General features: G+C 48.1%; 1 protein-coding gene across 1 annotated transcript in view; it reads left to right on the top strand.

Annotated features, from left to right (window-relative positions):
* Positions 1 to 12,207: 12,207 nt before the first annotated feature.
* The window catches only part of LOC133358911 (keratin, type II cytoskeletal 8-like), a 41,863-nt gene continuing 38,000 nt past the window's right edge, over positions 12,208 to 16,070 (top strand). Inside the window, exon 1 of the mRNA XM_061577331.1 lies at positions 12,208 to 12,383. The gene's annotated coding sequence lies outside the window, so the exon portion shown is untranslated. The remainder of the gene's footprint in view (positions 12,384 to 16,070) is intronic.

The raw sequence follows: 16,070 nt of genomic DNA on the forward strand, positions 1-16,070 counted from the left end.
CCCCACTCATCTCAGGCCAGCCAAAGGCATGGGACTCGGTCTCGCCAAACATTCCGAGCCGGAGACAATGGCAAACCAAGACAACCAGGCCAGCAGCCTAAGGCATTGAAGTGTTTCTCAATTCGTTAATAAAGACTTGGGGTTAACAACAAACAAACAAAAACACCCCCACCACGCATGTCGACGTTTCGCAAGTTGATTGTAAACTTTCGTGAGAACCAAACAATGAGTAATATTTTTAAAAAATTTGTTTTTAAAACACGCTTTTATGAAATGTGCTAGTAATGGCAGAACTCCATGACTCCAGGAAGTGGCCCTGAAGCTTGCCATAACGTCTGTTGACCGTGAACAATTAGAGCCAAGCCGAAACATAACATATAAAAAATAATGTTTTAACATATATATTTTCTTTTTTATGATAGAATATAGTATTATCATTAGTATGACATAAGCATATCAAGTTTGCAGTCGATACCACATTGGGAAGTGGGTTAAAATTGAGTTTCAAGATTTGAGGATACAACAACGACAACAACAACAGACAGAGTGAGTTAAATGAAAGCGTGTAATAAAAATAAGGCGACACCTCCAGCCGGCTAAAAGTCTCAAGAACACGGACGGACGATTAAAGTAGCTCCGAGCAACTTGGGAGACATGCGTCGATTATTGACGCACGAGAGTGGGCTCGCCGAGTCCCCAAAACTCCATTTCAAGTGGCTCACGCATTGGGGTTTTTTGGCCAATTCATTCAATGGATGTTTGTTATGCAGGAGGCCCGTTGCCCGAAACGGCACCTATGATATTTTATTTCTCCTGTTAAAGCCACAGTGTTATTGGCCGATGTGCGGGAAGGCATTTGCCCTAGCAGATGTGCTACACATCATGTTACATCAATGCCCGTGTGTGCATAATTTATTCATGTGGGGAGCGATAGTGTCAAGGTTATCACGCAGCACTACGAACCCGGCCACCTGAGTTAGATTCTCGCTCAAGGCCAACACCAGTTATGATTATCTGAACCGATCCTGGGCCTTCCTAAGGTCGACTCAGCCTCCAATGAATACCTGGTGCGGTGTGTAAACATCGCCACTGGGGAGACAAAGGCGGTCGGGCGTGGTGCTGGCCACTCACCGTGCTGCTCGCTAACAGCACTTGCCCCAACAGCCTGTTAAGGCTTTACCGGGGTCCTTTGTGTTATATAATATACGCTCTTATTAAAACGCAATTATAATATACATGCGTTTATTAAAAACGCATATATTTTATACGTTGGCGTGTGAATTAAAGAACAGGACTTTGATGTGTACGAGTGCAATGTACATAACGTTATGAGTAATACTTAATCGACTGGTAAAGCCAGGTATGTTGGTCGGTATGCACGTAGGCGTCAGAGGAAGCCTGGGGGGTTTCAGCAACCCTCCGATTGCATGAAGGAATTAGCGGGTGTGGCTGCATTTAGAGTCCTTGGCCTGCTGCACACGTGGGATCTTGGGCTTAACCAGCCGGGATTAAACACGGTTGTCGAGTGTAAGGGAATTCGACGATGGCTGCCACTAAGCGCATAGCATGTCCCTTGTTGTCAATCCACTGCTGGATGAGGGCCGTGAGGGTTATATGAAACTTCACCACATCGGGCAGTGCCAGACGGCGAAGGCGGGGAGCATAGATTCAGGAGTATTTGGGTTGCAGTATGGAGCAATGTATGTTTCTGCAATGTCCTCCGCTGTCCGCCACGCAAACCCGCGGCAGCTCTAACAAAACCTGATGTGCACGGTAGTCACCAAAGCACTGTCCATGTTCACACCTGCTTAGCTTCTGAGATATGAATGACGAGACGGATTAATTCTAGATTTGAAGCTTTCGTGACTGCAAGGATTCATACTCTTAGTTCTTTCGGTAAAGTCACGTAGGTAAAAAATGAAATTCAAATAAAAAATAAAAATTATGAATTTTAATTTCATTTTTTACCTACGTGAAAAATGAAATTAAAATAAATAAAAAATATATATTAATTTTAATTTCATTTTTTACCTACGTGACTTTACCGAAAGAACTAAGAGTACCTGCATGGTGGTCAAACCATGCAGGTGTCAAGTCGGGGCATTTGATTTCATCGCTTGAAATACAACGCAAGACACCAGTCGTACACGTTCGCTTGTGGCAGCGTAAGCTCGCCAAAGCAAGCGTGAGATATAATCACCACGACGACGACGACAAAACAACTAAAATATAGTCCCTCTAGTCAAGGGGCCGTCCATAAATGACGTCATGCGAGTTTTGGACGATTTTTGACCCCCCCCCCCCTTCGTCACACGGTGTCACAAAAAGTCAGACCCCCCCCGTCAAATATGATGTCAAAAAAATAAAACATGCTTCAAATCGCTTTAAACTATTGTCATTGTAGCGCGTATTTAATGTGGCGCTGCACTCTGATGTTGTAAGAGAAAACATTTATTAAAAACGTCTATTTAATCAAGTAGAACGTGTTGTCTATATTTATTTAAAGTTGCGCATTTTGATGTGACGTCACATTTCTCAACCCCCCCCCCTAAGTGCGTGACGTCATTTATGAACGGTCCCCAATCTCTTCCAAGCCGTCTGTCCAGCGTGGAAGAGTAGGCCAAGCGCTACCGTGCAGAAGGTGGCTCTCGAGTGGGAGAGTGGTCCCTTCCTCGCAGCACACGGTGTTGTGCTGTGTGTTTACAACTTTACACGCTACAAAGAAGCGCAACTGCCTCTGCCCGTAGCCTCGCCCTATTTGATGCCCCCCATCATCTCTCTCGTGGAGGCTCATCTGCCACATTTCTCCCCGGTTCACCATCATCAAGTCGGGCCCACGGATCCGAAGCGCTGTGCCGTACCGCCAACAACAACAACAGCAGCAACAACAACAGCAGCAGCAGCAACAACAGCAGCAGCAGCAACAACAGCAGCAGCAGCAACAACAACAGCAGCAGCAACAACAGCAGCAGCAACAACAATCAGGTGGCTCGGCTCTGTTCCGACGTTCCCATCGACCGTGCAAACGGCGCACCTGGGCGCGTTCCGAACGCCCCGCGGCAGAAGCGGTGTAGGCATTCGTATCGGCGCGGCGGGGTGATGCCTGCCTGCCCCGCCTGCCTGCGGACACTCTGGGTGACTCGTAACCTTATATGGTGAAAGCATTCGCCTGCCGTGACACCACCCACACAAACACCACCGCCTCCTCCTCCTCCTCCCCGCCCTCCCCAACACACAGAAGCAGTGGAGTCGTATGTAAGGGGAGTATACATTTAGTACGTACGCATGGAGGGTGGAGGGGGGTTAACCCAAATGCGTACGCGTGCGTATGGGGGGTGGGGGGTCTACTGACAATGTACGTAGCATAGGAAACGGGGGGGGGGGTGAAGCCTCGATAATAATTTGTCTACATTGGCCTTCAAATGAGTTAGATAGTCCGGCGGTGTGGACTATCTGTTTGCTTAAACACGTTCATATTATTAATCCTTGATCGTTTCTGCGTGGATTAAATATCGGCCGTTCTATAGGATTCTAGAGGAGGGGGGGTGCGTCAAATGGGGGGGGGGGTGTACAAAGTCCGCGTGGGTACAGGGAGGGGGGGAGGGGTTAAGTTGTGACGGATTTTTGCGAACCGACTCAACGGATGCCCCCTATAAGTGGCATTATGAGCACAGTGGAGTTGGCGGCAATGGGTCAGACGGGGCCCACTAACTTTGATTTGTCTCGCACGGTCGCCAAACGTTGCAGCTCTAATTCAAACTCTAATGAAACGTGAACGTAAATGAAGGCGTTTTTTTAAAGTAAACCGCGTTTTTATTACGTTTTTGTTCTTATTACACTGTTAGGGGTTTGGGGCAAGGCACCCCCTGCCTGCCCCTACCGAGGGGGGGGGCGCAAGGCACCCCCTTGCCTGCCCCACCACGCTCGTTGCGCTAATGCACGGACCAGTGCGTCGGGCAGAGCGACCCCTTCCGTCGCGATTGCTCCGCCCGCAGTCGCCGGCTTAGTCCGGTTCACCACATTCGGTCGTTCGTAGCCCACAGCCGTCATTCCATTTCAGGCAAGACCGGGAGGGGCAAGCTGTAGAAGGGGCAGAATAATCGCAATCGAACCGGCGACCTCTGGCATTGCACGGCACCGATTTGACCCCCACGACTCCACCACTACGGTGCTGTGGTAGGTCACAGGTGGAGCGTTATGTTAACTTTTGAGATAACAGCAAATTGACCGCATCGGTTCGATCAACGCACTTAAGTGATTGACGTTTACAATTCGTAGTAGTTATTCCTAACTGGGTTAGTACGTTTGATAATGTCAATATAAGAGATTTGGTAAATATTCAAATACTGTAGACCTTCCCCTCGTTGTATTTCCACGTGGTAATAACAGATGCTGTTATGAGTATAATAATAACAGCATCTATGAATCTCTCAGGCCAATTGCCCTTCCGGCCTCGTGTCAACCGACATCGTTCTTTGTTTAAACGCGCAAATTCTGCGCTGGATGCGTCATTCGAGAGCTCATCCTGCGGCCAGCCTCGCCAGGCAAAGAAAAATATTTTTAGGCAATTTTGAGGTGGGCAGACACGCGCACGCATGCGCCAGTCCGATAGCTACTTAGTGTGACGATTTGATGACTTCATTTTCATAATTTGTCAATCTCCTTTTGAATGAAGGCCTCGCTTTGCACGCTTGTCGCTCAAGGGGGTTTCATGATCACCATACTTCACCATTCTGGTCACATGCAGATTGGTGAAGGGGGGCGGGGGAGGCTCGGGGGGGGGCGGATGGGTGAATATTTCTGACCCGCCCCTACTGGACATCTGTGAAAAAGAGCTTCACGGCTCATCGGATTTCTCCCCCAAAAAATACAGATTGATATTTAATCGCATTCGTTTTACTGAGAAAAGTGGCTATGAAGATTACGAGTGAACGGGGGGGGGCGGGGGGGAGAGACGGTCCTTCCAGTGTCTTGCAACAAACAGATCGTTGCCTGGGATTGCCTCCCAAAACACCGACCCTCGACCCGCCTCCCACCGCTTCGCCAAACCCAACAGTCACACTCCAGCGCCGCGTATTTCGACGGCCGCTTGATCTGAGCAGCGGGGTAAAATTCCTTTGACGTCGTGCTGTGCCGTGATATATTCTGGGGGTATTTCGGGGGGGGGAGGGTGGTGGGGGAGGTGATTTGTCAATAACAAGGGTGGCACAGTCGGGTTTTTTACAATCGGGTTTAATTGTCTTTTTATATTAAACCCGATCATCTGAGATTGGGAAAATCCGGTTTAATTGGGTCTAATTGCAGAACCGCACTTCTCAACGATGGGCTTCATCCATTCCAAGCTAAGGAACTCACTGGCGCCCACGATTGTGGAGAAGCTCGTGTTCATCAAGACCAACCTGCCCGCCGCATTCTACGACTACCCCGTGCCCGACGGCCCCGAGTACGATGATAGCAGCACCGACGAGGAAGCAGCCTAAGCCTTGGATCAGAGTTTCGTATTCATTAAACCAGGTTTTAATTCCCCGAATCGGATTTAATTGTATTAAATAAAAACCCGATGCCTGCCGCTGAAAAGATACGTTTTTTTCCACCCATGGTCAATAATGTGATTTCCCATCTCTGCTCAACGCACGGAGTGTAATGCTGTTAATAGAGTTACGATGGCATTTTCCTGGTGCAAGGAATTAAATCGGGGGGGGGGCGGGGGTAACCTTCCCCGCCCAAATTCCTCCAATCGTCAAGCCGTGGGTCCCGATGCAGTTTGCACGGCAATCCCAACACTCGATAGCCATGGCGCTTTGCTCACACATTTTCTCTGCAATGAGAGACAGACGCTCGCCCGTTCAACCGAAGCCGTTCTGCAGTCGTGCGCTGCCTTTGACGTGGTGTCCTCAAGGCGAGCGGGGTGCGGCCGGAGGAAGATACGGAGGTTGTGGAGCTTCCACGCCCTAAGCACCCACAAACCTTCCGCACGCAACCCTCGAGTCCACGCCTAGAAACCCGATAAGCCAGAGGATAGTATTTGAAATCTTCCTCTGCAAAAATTTTAATCTCCCCTGTAATCTCACGTGGATTGTGATCCCCAGGCCCAATGATGAAGTTAACTATTTATTTGAACCGGGTGAGGCCCCACTGCGCTACGCAGCTCTTTTTCAGAAGCTACCTGGCCACAAATGATAGCTCAACGAAGTTGCTTGTGCGGAAAAATAAAGCAGCCATATACTCGAAACATACTCGAAACGCGTGATGTTGAGCCTAAATGTGAAGGGAAAAACCAGAGGACCCAGAGAAAAATCCACGCGATCACGTGGAGAGAGACACGCAAACTCCAAATATACAGCAGGCGTCAGGGTCGGGATTGAACCCACGACCTCCTGTACACCAGGCGAGGTAGTTACCATCTCACCACCGCGGCGTCCTCATGACGATAGAAGACCTCCCCATGCCGCGTCAGTCAAGAGGCCCCTCGGCCAGGAGTGGCGTGAGTAAGCAATTGCAGGGCTGCACCTTTACCTTTTTTCATTTTAAGCAATCTGCAAGTGGCAGTACAGCAGCTAGGGTGATAATTGTGGGACAATGTATACATTTTTGCTGTTGTCTTTCTATAGCGTTGTGAGATTAAGTTTTCCTGAATGACGCTATATAAAATGTCCTTACCATTACTATGGTCGTTTGACCATATTTCACCACACTGATCAGGGACGGTTTGTTAAGGCACGGGGGTGGAACCCAGAATAAGTTCAAATTTCAGTCACCACGGATGTTTAGCCGTGGCCGGGAATCGACCTCAGGTGGCTGGGTTGATAGCACCCATAGTGCAGTGAGTTAACCACTTTAACCATCACTTTCCCCGTCCAATTTAATTACTCATTACTATCCACGATCGGTCAAGATTGCACGCAATGAGGTTTTCCCACTTGCGCTGCCTTAAACGGATAACCTCGTCAGTGCAGGCACAGGAAGGTTTCCATCTCAGAGCGAGTCCAGCTCTGAGCCGTCCGGTTGAAAGGCATTCGCCACCACCCAGAGGCGCATGTTCTGTGAATTGTTATTCCAATTGTGATCATTCAAGTCGAGCCCTTGACACATATCGCTCCGCATAGCTGGGAAAAGCGTTTCAGTGTGGGGTCTATTTATAAGTTGAAATACATTTTGAATGAACCTTTGTTTTTACATTCTGCACATAGTTGGGATCTAAAGGTAGAATTCATCACAGGTATTTGCACCATTTAAAAATAGATATTTATATATATTTATATTTTAAAGAAAAAACTTCGATTTCTTTTTAGACAATAGGCCATACAAATTTTGAGGCCTTTAGGCCAAGCAAGAATGTCCTTATTGTTTGATAAATCCGAGACGCAGTTAAACTGCGATGAGATATTTTTTGCAGCCGTGTTAAAAAAAATTACTCTGGTGAATCGATCGATGCAATATATCACGCAAGTGTCACCGCGGGTATCACCGCGGGCGTATTGCGCGGTGACCAGTCCAGTGGTCTAAACAGGTTGACTCCCTCTGCACGTGAACAATTTCGGGCCAGCAAGTCGCAGTGTGGTGACCGCTGCCGCGGTGCAAAGGTCAACAACCGGCGCGGCATATGACACGCAGGAGAAAAGTTCGTTAATGCACCGAAGTCGATCTGCGGGTTGGGTTCGCTGGGGTAGAGTGTGGGTACTTCCACCTCTTCTAGGACGTCTGTGCAGCGTGGAAGAGTTAGGCAGTGGTTCTCAAAGTGTGATCCCAGGACCACCAGGTGATCTGTGGGCTGTGATACAAATTCATGAGCCGGACAAAGAATGACAACGTTTATACCTTTTCTTTCAGACATTCATTCATATTTTACTTATGATATTTAAAAAAAAATGTGCTGTTAGGTAAACTATCCTGATGAAACTACCCTAACCCACAGATCTAAACGCCACCCCTAAAAAAAAACAATAGCTGCGTTACAAAGAAAGTGTTTTATGTTCCCATAATATGAATAATTTAGTATTTCTGCTATTTAGAGAGAGAAGTGAATGCGTTTTGTCGCTAGGAGATGGACGGCTGGCTGGCTGACTCGGACGGTCCCCTGGAAATGTTTGCGAGTGGCCCGCGGGCCAACAGAGTTTAAGAAACAACTGCTCTCGAGGGGCAAGTGGAGGAGCTTCTGTCAGGCAGTGGCGGTGAGGAAAGAGTTTGCATTGCTCCAACTTTCTTCACTTTTTTTTGTTCGTTGAAAAAAAAATGGCTCTCGGCAGCGGTAGAGCAACTGGGTTAGTCATATGAGCACATGGTGAGCGTTGTCATCTCGCGTGTGTGTGTGTGTGGAGTTGATCCATGTGCTCCAAACTTGCTCGCACGCGCGCGAAGAAAAATCCCCAGAAAACAAACGAGTCGAACGAGCATCGTAGGCAGGACTCTCTTCAAAAGAGTTTTGAGACTCAAGAGAGGCTTTTCTTGGACTATCAAATAACGAAACATTATTACGTTCAATTATTCTGCAAATATATACACAAACGCACGTGTGTTTGATCAAACAACAGACGTATTTGGCTCAGTGTTCATTCACAAAAGTTGCAAGTTTTCACGCGTATGAGTGCAATGTACATAACGTAGTACTTAATCGACTGGTAAACCCAGGTATGTTGGTCGGTATGCACGTAGGCGTCAGAAGAAGCCTGGGGGAGTTTCAGCAACCCTCCGATTGCATGAAGGAATTAGCGGGTGTGGCTGCATTTCGAGTCCTTGGCCTGCTGCACACGTGGGATCTTGGGCTTAACCAGCCGGGATTAAACACGATTCACGAGTGTAAGGTAATTCGACGACGTCATCACGATGGCTGCCACTAAGCGCATAGCACGGCCCTTGTGTCAATCCACTGCTGGTGAGGGCCTCTGCCACACTGCGTGAATCATGGGAGTTACTTCACCATACTTCACCACACTGGTCAGTGCCATTTGGTGAGGGTCGGGAGCAAAGATGCAGGAGCATAGAAGTGCAATAAAGAGAAATGTCCATAATATAGAGGGGTTTATGGGGAGGTTAGATCGTGTAAATATAAATGTGTCGTTAGATCCGCCACCACCCGACACAGCCAATTGGTAAGGTTTGTCACGTAAACAGAACGTTCCGATTCGTTACTAGTACAGCACTAACCGGTGAATGTATTGTTCTACAATGTCATCTGCTGTCCGCCACGTAGTCCCGCAGCAGCTCTATAACAACCTGCCGTGCGTGGCGGTCGTCCATCCAAAGCACTGTTAAGTTTCACGACTGCCTAGCATCCGAGATATGACGCGATCGGACACAGACACAGCACCCGTGCATAGTTTGTCAAATGTCCCCGAGGAAGTGCGAATCAACGTCGTTCCTCTGCCGAGTCTCTAATTAAGTTTGGCGCGCGCGCTAAAAATTGCCACCGAAGTTCAGAGTTTGTATCGCTATACGATGTGCTCAGCGGCCAGACGGACGGACGTAGACATGCATTTCGGACTTTACAACCGTTCAGAGCAAGGGAAAATGTTTCCATCGTAAAGTCGTCGTTTGTTTCACTCCTCTAATCGTCGGTTGTGCGTTCGCCCTTGTGATCACTCACGTGCGAGAACCACCCCCATCTGTGGGCTGAACCAAAATGTCCGTAGTTACATCATTGCCCGTCAAGACGACAGAAACATTCTTTTCAGTACTGCTGCTGTTGCTTCGGCGGTATACGTCGATAAGAGTTATGAGAGAACACGCATCGTGCGCGCCGATTATGTAACCCGCTTACAAACGCGCGTTGGCCCCCGGGAATGTTTAACTGGGCGGGTTGAAAGCTGCCGAGGCCTGCAGATGCTAAGGGGCAAGTGCCCCTTTTGCATATTTGCAATGCAGTGCCTTTTTGTGTCCCGGTTGGTGCCGCCAAGATTTTGGGCAACGCTTTTACCAACTCTGGGTCCGGCCCTCTCGAGGATTAAGTCCTTGAAAAGCAATGCGAGTCGAGACCACAGATTCGTTCTTTATTGGATCACCCTTTAGGGAAATTCACAGGGCCCACCCACGCCTTCAAACCGAGTTGGAAGGCGTTAATTGTATGAATATTTCATAATAAACGTTTTTGGGTTAGATCGCGTTATTTATAAATGTGTCGTAACCCTCCACCACCCGACACGGCCAATCAGCAAAAAAAGTGTCACGTTGACAAAAGACAAATAGTTCACTACTTTAGCCCACCGGTGTGTTGAAGCGTGAAACCATAACATTTACAAAAAAACGTTTTGATGAAGGCCCGAACCCACGCTGTGTCGAACTTGTTGGTTTGTTTAAACGCGCTTCGCACACAATGCTGCTGGCTGGTCATTGCGGGTTGACGGAGAGGGACCGGTTCACGTCTCACGCGCACGCGCGTGCCCGTGACCAGGAATCTCAACTCGGGTCGCCGAGTTTACTGCACCGCGATTTCTGCCCCTGCGGTAGTTACGGCCGCAAGACGGTGGCTTACCAATTTGGCGGTGAGCTTTTCCCAGACAGCCATAATTTCAGGGCCGAGCAAAAACATCGTTCCGCACTGGTAGACACTAGAATTTAAAAGTAACTCAAGCGGGGGGGTGGGGGTGGTCGTTACCCCAAGGTTCAAGGCGGTTTTTGTTTTATTGTGGGAGGGTAGCGATCGCATTGCTTTCACGCATCGGCTCCCACACCCCGAGGACAACCAGGTATCTCTCTCATCCTCCAGCCGTCACACCTTCCTCTCCTACGGCCCATCAAAATTTTAAAACAAAACAACAAAAAACGTGTATTTTACCAGGTAAAGCCAACTGAGCTATTAACTCTTTTACAGAAGCGGTCTGGCCACAAATTATAGCTTTTTTATTGAAAATGCTATATTTGATATCTCAAAAACCTGATGTGATAGACAAAAACTGATGCCAGATTTGGAATCAGCATCCCAAAATTACCTTAAAACCCGTTGGAATACCTTATGCCAGAACAAGTGTGTTGACCAGTGTTATCATTGCTGGACCTACAGTCCTCTCCCTGCGTGCTTGCAAGGGTGATAATCAACTACGGTGCGTTAGGAAAAGTCCTCCAATTGCACATGCTGCCATCTGGCAGGCATTACACACCCAGATGATTAATCATGCATGAGCTGATTACCGAACGCGTGTTTGTCTTATTTTTTCATAATTCTTATGACATCTGCGCTATTGGCATCGTGCCACCAGGTGAAACGTCCATGGGGAACAATTGCAATATACACTGTATTAAAGAATGGTCCGCGGAACGAGATATGACGGAGCTACTTCTGAGATCCCATCAGAAGTAGTTGTATCCTCGTTGAGGGTCGTTGCACCTTTCCCACACACAATGAAACCGATATTGTCAAATCTGAGAGCCAAAATAGCTGGAACGTCAGCTAAATTAGTTGCAAAACCAAATGTAATACGATGTCTTTATATAATCCAGTCGTTGATGAGACCAGGCTAAGACCGTCAAATCATTGTGCTTTAGAAGCAGGATTATTTACGGATGGAAATCCGGATTCAGGATGTCATCGGTGCCAGCCCCGTGCTCTGGCCGCTGAACTCTGACCTTTGTTATCAGACTGTAGCGAATTTGAGCTCGACTGAAGGTGTTTTTGAGTAAAAGTTTTGCTGCAAGACACGGCCCCTGCAGAACACTGCCATGCCTTCATGAGCTTCTGTCTGTTTATAAACAAACTTTTTTAATGAGCCAGACAATTGCAGCCAATTGTAACCGTGTAGTTTGTCAATGTCTGCATAAACAAACAACTGCAGCACTGGTTTCATTGGGAGAGGGGGGTGAGAGGGGGTTTTGGAGGGTTGGGTTGGGGAGGGGAGCAGTCTAGTTAAGGGTGCGGCAAACCAAAAATAGCAAGAAGAACAATTTATTTCGAATTCAGTCAAAAATCGCAATATTTCAAGAGCCGCGATGAATGTTAATGACGTCACAAAAGAGCCGCAAGTTGCCGACCCCCGGGTCGAGGTTGTGCATCGATGGTCGCTCTGGGGCACGTGACTTGGAATGCGCTTCTTTAAAAATATTTAAAATAATAAAACACGCTTTAATGAAATGTACTGTCCGAGCTGCACCTCCCCCTGCCCCCTCCCCTCATCGCCCCTCCCCCTCCTTCCACATCCCCCGCCCCTGGGCGTGGCTCCCCGAGGCTTGCCGTGACGTCAGGGACCACGTGGTGATTTACAGGCAACGTCAGTTGAGCGTGGACAATTAGAGCCGTTAAAAATATCGTTTAAAATATATATTTTTTTGTGTTTAATGATAGAATATAGTATTGTCATCAGTATGACATAGCTATACGAAGTTTGCAGTCGATACGACATTGGGAATACGGTTGAAATTGAGTTACAAGATTTTTGGATACGACAACACATACAGTAAGTTAAATAAGAGCGTGTAAAAAGTTTTGTAATATGTTTTGGATTTTTTATGATAGAATATCGTGTTGTCATCAGTATGACACACTTATACGAAGTTTGCAGTCGATAGCACATTGAAAAGTGTGTAAAAATTGAGTTACAATATTTATTTTTTGAGGATAAAACAGACAAAGTGAGTTAAATAAAAGCGTGTCAATAAAGACAAAACTGACCCATAATTCAGCCCGGTCACAGGGGTGGAGAGAGGGCATTGATGAGTTGGGGTGGTGTGAACCGGCACAGTGCAAATGTAACTTGTGTTTGTGTAGATGGCTACGTACGGTGCAAAAGAAGTCCAACTTGCATATATCATACACACATCATGCAAGGGGATGTCGTGACTATTCGTCCAAAAAAAATCTACAAGAGAGAAAAAACTCACGAGCTTCGCGCTGGGCTCCATTTCTTATCCCATCTTTAGTAACGAACGGCGTGGCGGGTAGTGCAGTGATGGAGCGTGCGGCCCCGCAATCAGAAAGTTGAGAATTCAAATCCCCGTCGGTGACTTTAAAATGTGCAATGTTGGTGCCAATAGTACAATTAGGTAATTAAGAAAAATACAATATAATGCACATCTGCTTATGGCTCAAGGTCGATGAGCTCACGTTCTCCAACCGCAATAGGTGTGGTCCTCGTAGAGTCATTGAATTATTCGCACCTGAAATTCTCGCACGACAGTAGCGCGGTATTCTGTTACATCGGGTAGCCCACGCCCGTATTGGGTGAAAATTATCAAACCCTGAATCGAAATTCCTGCCGGCACTTTGATGATGCGTTGTTTTCATGACCATTTGGAACGGGGGCCCTGCCAGCCCAACAACTAGCCAAGGAGTAGCACCCCTCCAGAGGTCGCAAACAGGTTTTGATTCCTTACCCGTACCCGGCCGCACCAGGGTCGAGTAGAGTACGGGTACCCGTACCCGGCCGGGTACGGGTACCCGTACTCTACCCGTACCCTACCCGGAATGAGTGACAAACGGCTACTCACCAGTGACTCACGGCCTACCCGTACCCGTACCCGGCCGCACCAGGGTCGCAAACGGCTACCCGTACCCGGCCGGGTACGGCTAGCCGGGTATCAGGTAGGGTACGGGTATCGGGTACCCGGTTACGACCTCTGCACCCCACACACCGTACGCCACGATGATCTGTGCACTCAACCTATCCCATCTCGTGTTCCTGGCCCTTTCCACCTCTCTACCCTCATTGGCCGGGTTTATTGGGGTCAATTTCTGAAAACTGGACATATAGGCGAATTGAGGGCAGAAGCACATGTAGTGTGGTGGTGATGAGACCACCGACTCTAAACTAAAACAAAAAAACTGATCTATTTTTTTTGTATTTCACCAGGTGAGGCCCACTGAGCTACATAGCTCTTTTTCAGAAGCGACCTGGCCACAAATGATAGCTCAGGGAGTGGCTTATCACGTGGACGTGTATAGCAGCCAAATACACTAAACGCTTGTTTCTAGATGTGGAGAGAAAAACCAGAGTACCCGGAGGAAAATCCACACGACCACGGGGAGAGGGACACGCAAACTCCAAATAAACAGCAGGCGTCAGGTTAAGGATCAAACCCACGACCTCCTGTATACCAGGCGAGGTAGTTAACATCTCGCAACCGTGGCGATTCCAGTCCGAGTTTCACAAAGCTTGTCCTGGAGCCGCAAGGCGTTTGTGAAAATATTGTCCTGGGCAAGGGGTGGGTGTCCCTGTGTGGTGGGCAGGCTTGGCAGAAGGGAAGGCAGAATCCATGAGCAGTGTCGGTGGGGGCATTGTCGGCAAGAGCGACGAGAAGGGCCGCTCACTGTGTGAGCAGGGCTAGCGATAGAGTGGGCGTCGCTATGCAGAAGTGGGCGGGGCTGACGGAGGATGGAGGCTGCCAACTCACCGCGTGTCCCGGTTGCGCACCTCCGATTAGCACGGTTGGCGACGTACGGCGCGAAAGAAGTTCAACGAACTTGATACAGATATTTTGCTGTGACAGTTTCACCTTGAGACGGAAGCTTGTGTTGCCTCCGAAACGTCGTGATTTTATTGTTTTTATTTTTTATTAATTTTAATTTCATGTTTTACCTACGTGACTTTACCGAAAGAACGAGCCTCCCGGAAATTTGGTAGATTTTGTTGCGTGGTTGATTTTTTTTTTGTTTAAACCGTGCTTGGCTCTCCGCCACCACCTGCAGAAGACCTCCCACGACGAGTCTGCGATCTGTGCACGCGCCCAGCCCTTCCTGAATCTCCACATGCCACGCTGAATCCGCGTGTACGTGATTGACTGACGCATGCTGATACGGTCGTTGCCGGAGGAGTTGGTGGTGTACGTTTCTGAACGTCAATTGCATTCCAGCTTCAATTCACACACCCCCACAAAACCAAGCAAGAGTTGTTCTCAATTCCTGTCCCGAGTACTCAAGCAGAAGTCAAATCCCAGTATTGTTATTTGATGCTGCAGCGGTGGAATTCATACGAGGTTTGTTTTGGGCTAGATCGCGTAAACATAAAAATGTGTTGTTAAAACCCGCCACCACCCAACACAGCCAAATAGTAAGGGTTGTCACATAAACAGAACGTGGCCAATTTGTCACTAGCACAGCACCACCGGTGTGTTGGAGAGCCAAGCCACGACAATTACAATATGAGTACGACGTTTCGCCAGTAATTACAACCTAGCTTCATCAGGCGACAGCCAGATTTGTGGAGAAGCCCACCTGTGGTGGAATTGTTCACACGCCGGACTTGCGATGCGAGAGGACGGCCGCTTCGATCTCTTGGCACGGCGGGTTGAAGCGATGGGCCAAATTTCTTAAATTCGCAACCACCAAGCCCCCCACTCCCCACCCCCCGCCTCCGTCCACGCGGCGGTTATGAGCGCGTGACACCGCAAGTAGTCAGTCGGCAGGGCACGTGCTGTGGGGTCAAGTGCGGCTACACTCCTGTCGCTTACAAGACTTCTGGCCAGCCTGGAAGCGTCGGTGAAATGCCGCGTAGAAAGTGAAATCATTTGCAGCGCTGCGCCTTCACTTTGTGCGCTGAGTTTGTCCGATTAGCGCGGTTGGCTGCATACGGTGCGAAAGAAGGAGTTCAACGTGCACTGGAGCCAGCTCTGGCACTTACAAATATCCACAATGCAGTATCTCACGCACGCTGGTGTTTGTTTACAAACATATTTAATTGCCTTTACAGGGGCTTGTCATTTTTCTACAACTTGGCCCTTTATTATTAGACACCTTATCTTTCAGAGGCCGTTCTCCTTTTTGTTTATCTTGGCTGCGTTGCATGTTTACGACGTGCGTTTTTCTCTTATCTGTCATATGTCATTGTAAATGCACAGACGCATGAATACCATTCACACGGACATGCCTGTTGTGTTCTAGCACTTTTGAGGAAAGGGTTGGTCGACCACAACATATTTGAAATACTCCCAAAAGCTGCTCATCTAAAAGGTGGCCGGGGTGATGTCAGTAGCAGTAAATGGTGGTTTTAATCCACCACATCGCGTAAGTTTCCTCCAGGATCTCCGGTTCATTCCACCTTGGATGCAAGTAGCGCCAGGATTAAACTAGTGCGGGGCCTGTAGCATATGTTATAAAGGGGCCCTAAATAAAATAAAAATAAAACACTTAATAATTAAAACACAAATCT

Source organism: Lethenteron reissneri, chromosome 7 (assembly GCF_015708825.2).
Source record: "Lethenteron reissneri isolate LAM-NWPU_2019-01 chromosome 7, ASM1570882v1, whole genome shotgun sequence".
In the NCBI taxonomy this organism is placed as follows: domain Eukaryota; kingdom Metazoa; phylum Chordata; class Hyperoartia; order Petromyzontiformes; family Petromyzontidae; genus Lethenteron; species Lethenteron reissneri.